This window comes from Calliopsis andreniformis, unplaced genomic scaffold, assembly GCF_051401765.1.
Source record: "Calliopsis andreniformis isolate RMS-2024a unplaced genomic scaffold, iyCalAndr_principal scaffold0348, whole genome shotgun sequence".
NCBI lineage: Eukaryota > Metazoa > Arthropoda > Insecta > Hymenoptera > Andrenidae > Calliopsis > Calliopsis andreniformis.
Genome location: NW_027480757.1, coordinates 230001 through 235000, shown reverse-complemented (window position 1 = coordinate 235000; position 5000 = coordinate 230001).

Here is a 5000-nt window from a genome sequence, read left to right as displayed (position 1 = left end):
TTTTTTCGCTCGGGCTCCGGAGCGACACGAACGGGGACTTAGAATTTTTTCGCTCGGGCTCCGGAGCGACACGATCGCTCCGTTATTCTACGTTCTCTCGGTCCACGGGCATCAGAGAGCAAAACAGCCTAATAGTTTTAGAGTGCCTCAACGATCAGGAATATGGATCTAACGTTCTCGTTTCGAACCGACGACTTTCGGTTCCGGAGCGACACGAACGCTCCATGATTCTCGATTATCTCGACACAGGTAAGAGACAGAGGAGAACAAGTGTATGGTTTTAGAGAGCCACGAGCACCAGGAATAAGGATCTACCGTTGTCATTTCGTTCCGTCGACATTCGGTTCCGGAGCGACACGAACGGGGACTTAGAATTTTTTCGCTCGGGCTCCGGAGCGACACGAACGGGGACTTAGAATTTTTTCGCTCGGGCTCCGGAGCGACACGATCGCTCCGTTATTCTACGTTCTCTCGGTCCACGGGCATCAGAGAGCAAAACAGCCTAATAGTTTTAGAGTGCCTCAACGATCAGGAATATGGATCTAACGTTCTCGTTTCGAACCGACGACTTTCGGTTCCGGAGCGACACGAACGCTCCATGATTCTCGATTATCTCGACACAGGTAAGAGACAGAGGAGAACAAGTGTATGGTTTTAGAGAGCCACGAGCACCAGGAATAAGGATCTACCGTTGTCATTTCGTTCCGTCGACATTCGGTTCCGGAGCGACACGAACGGGGACTTAGAATTTTTTCGCTCGGGCTCCGGAGCGACACGAACGGGGACTTAGAATTTTTTCGCTCGGGCTCCGGAGCGACACGATCGCTCCGTTATTCTACGTTCTCTCGGTCCACGGGCATCAGAGAGCAAAACAGCCTAATAGTTTTAGAGTGCCTCAACGATCAGGAATATGGATCTAACGTTCTCGTTTCGAACCGACGACTTTCGGTTCCGGAGCGACACGAACGCTCCATGATTCTCGATTATCTCGACACAGGTAAGAGACAGAGGAGAACAAGTGTATGGTTTTAGAGAGCCACGAGCACCAGGAATAAGGATCTACCGTTGTCATTTCGTTCCGTCGACATTCGGTTCCGGAGCGACACGAACGGGGACTTAGAATTTTTTCGCTCGGGCTCCGGAGCGACACGAACGGGGACTTAGAATTTTTTCGCTCGGGCTCCGGAGCGACACGATCGCTCCGTTATTCTACGTTCTCTCGGTCCACGGGCATCAGAGAGCAAAACAGCCTAATAGTTTTAGAGTGCCTCAACGATCAGGAATATGGATCTAACGTTCTCGTTTCGAACCGACGACTTTCGGTTCCGGAGCGACACGAACGCTCCATGATTCTCGATTATCTCGACACAGGTAAGAGACAGAGGAGAACAAGTGTATGGTTTTAGAGAGCCACGAGCACCAGGAATAAGGATCTACCGTTGTCATTTCGTTCCGTCGACATTCGGTTCCGGAGCGACACGAACGGGGACTTAGAATTTTTTCGCTCGGGCTCCGGAGCGACACGAACGGGGACTTAGAATTTTTTCGCTCGGGCTCCGGAGCGACACGATCGCTCCGTTATTCTACGTTCTCTCGGTCCACGGGCATCAGAGAGCAAAACAGCCTAATAGTTTTAGAGTGCCTCAACGATCAGGAATATGGATCTAACGTTCTCGTTTCGAACCGACGACTTTCGGTTCCGGAGCGACACGAACGCTCCATGATTCTCGATTATCTCGACACAGGTAAGAGACAGAGGAGAACAAGTGTATGGTTTTAGAGAGCCACGAGCACCAGGAATAAGGATCTACCGTTGTCATTTCGTTCCGTCGACATTCGGTTCCGGAGCGACACGAACGGGGACTTAGAATTTTTTCGCTCGGGCTCCGGAGCGACACGAACGGGGACTTAGAATTTTTTCGCTCGGGCTCCGGAGCGACACGATCGCTCCGTTATTCTACGTTCTCTCGGTCCACGGGCATCAGAGAGCAAAACAGCCTAATAGTTTTAGAGTGCCTCAACGATCAGGAATATGGATCTAACGTTCTCGTTTCGAACCGACGACTTTCGGTTCCGGAGCGACACGAACGCTCCATGATTCTCGATTATCTCGACACAGGTAAGAGACAGAGGAGAACAAGTGTATGGTTTTAGAGAGCCACGAGCACCAGGAATAAGGATCTACCGTTGTCATTTCGTTCCGTCGACATTCGGTTCCGGAGCGACACGAACGGGGACTTAGAATTTTTTCGCTCGGGCTCCGGAGCGACACGAACGGGGACTTAGAATTTTTTCGCTCGGGCTCCGGAGCGACACGATCGCTCCGTTATTCTACGTTCTCTCGGTCCACGGGCATCAGAGAGCAAAACAGCCTAATAGTTTTAGAGTGCCTCAACGATCAGGAATATGGATCTAACGTTCTCGTTTCGAACCGACGACTTTCGGTTCCGGAGCGACACGAACGCTCCATGATTCTCGATTATCTCGACACAGGTAAGAGACAGAGGAGAACAAGTGTATGGTTTTAGAGAGCCACGAGCACCAGGAATAAGGATCTACCGTTGTCATTTCGTTCCGTCGACATTCGGTTCCGGAGCGACACGAACGGGGACTTAGAATTTTTTCGCTCGGGCTCCGGAGCGACACGAACGGGGACTTAGAATTTTTTCGCTCGGGCTCCGGAGCGACACGATCGCTCCGTTATTCTACGTTCTCTCGGTCCACGGGCATCAGAGAGCAAAACAGCCTAATAGTTTTAGAGTGCCTCAACGATCAGGAATATGGATCTAACGTTCTCGTTTCGAACCGACGACTTTCGGTTCCGGAGCGACACGAACGCTCCATGATTCTCGATTATCTCGACACAGGTAAGAGACAGAGGAGAACAAGTGTATGGTTTTAGAGAGCCACGAGCACCAGGAATAAGGATCTACCGTTGTCATTTCGTTCCGTCGACATTCGGTTCCGGAGCGACACGAACGGGGACTTAGAATTTTTTCGCTCGGGCTCCGGAGCGACACGAACGGGGACTTAGAATTTTTTCGCTCGGGCTCCGGAGCGACACGATCGCTCCGTTATTCTACGTTCTCTCGGTCCACGGGCATCAGAGAGCAAAACAGCCTAATAGTTTTAGAGTGCCTCAACGATCAGGAATATGGATCTAACGTTCTCGTTTCGAACCGACGACTTTCGGTTCCGGAGCGACACGAACGCTCCATGATTCTCGATTATCTCGACACAGGTAAGAGACAGAGGAGAACAAGTGTATGGTTTTAGAGAGCCACGAGCACCAGGAATAAGGATCTACCGTTGTCATTTCGTTCCGTCGACATTCGGTTCCGGAGCGACACGAACGGGGACTTAGAATTTTTTCGCTCGGGCTCCGGAGCGACACGAACGGGGACTTAGAATTTTTTCGCTCGGGCTCCGGAGCGACACGATCGCTCCGTTATTCTACGTTCTCTCGGTCCACGGGCATCAGAGAGCAAAACAGCCTAATAGTTTTAGAGTGCCTCAACGATCAGGAATATGGATCTAACGTTCTCGTTTCGAACCGACGACTTTCGGTTCCGGAGCGACACGAACGCTCCATGATTCTCGATTATCTCGACACAGGTAAGAGACAGAGGAGAACAAGTGTATGGTTTTAGAGAGCCACGAGCACCAGGAATAAGGATCTACCGTTGTCATTTCGTTCCGTCGACATTCGGTTCCGGAGCGACACGAACGGGGACTTAGAATTTTTTCGCTCGGGCTCCGGAGCGACACGAACGGGGACTTAGAATTTTTTCGCTCGGGCTCCGGAGCGACACGATCGCTCCGTTATTCTACGTTCTCTCGGTCCACGGGCATCAGAGAGCAAAACAGCCTAATAGTTTTAGAGTGCCTCAACGATCAGGAATATGGATCTAACGTTCTCGTTTCGAACCGACGACTTTCGGTTCCGGAGCGACACGAACGCTCCATGATTCTCGATTATCTCGACACAGGTAAGAGACAGAGGAGAACAAGTGTATGGTTTTAGAGAGCCACGAGCACCAGGAATAAGGATCTACCGTTGTCATTTCGTTCCGTCGACATTCGGTTCCGGAGCGACACGAACGGGGACTTAGAATTTTTTCGCTCGGGCTCCGGAGCGACACGAACGGGGACTTAGAATTTTTTCGCTCGGGCTCCGGAGCGACACGATCGCTCCGTTATTCTACGTTCTCTCGGTCCACGGGCATCAGAGAGCAAAACAGCCTAATAGTTTTAGAGTGCCTCAACGATCAGGAATATGGATCTAACGTTCTCGTTTCGAACCGACGACTTTCGGTTCCGGAGCGACACGAACGCTCCATGATTCTCGATTATCTCGACACAGGTAAGAGACAGAGGAGAACAAGTGTATGGTTTTAGAGAGCCACGAGCACCAGGAATAAGGATCTACCGTTGTCATTTCGTTCCGTCGACATTCGGTTCCGGAGCGACACGAACGGGGACTTAGAATTTTTTCGCTCGGGCTCCGGAGCGACACGAACGGGGACTTAGAATTTTTTCGCTCGGGCTCCGGAGCGACACGATCGCTCCGTTATTCTACGTTCTCTCGGTCCACGGGCATCAGAGAGCAAAACAGCCTAATAGTTTTAGAGTGCCTCAACGATCAGGAATATGGATCTAACGTTCTCGTTTCGAACCGACGACTTTCGGTTCCGGAGCGACACGAACGCTCCATGATTCTCGATTATCTCGACACAGGTAAGAGACAGAGGAGAACAAGTGTATGGTTTTAGAGAGCCACGAGCACCAGGAATAAGGATCTACCGTTGTCATTTCGTTCCGTCGACATTCGGTTCCGGAGCGACACGAACGGGGACTTAGAATTTTTTCGCTCGGGCTCCGGAGCGACACGAACGGGGACTTAGAATTTTTTCGCTCGGGCTCCGGAGCGACACGATCGCTCCGTTATTCTACGTTCTCTCGGTCCACGGGCATCAGAGAGCAAAACAGCCTAATAGTTT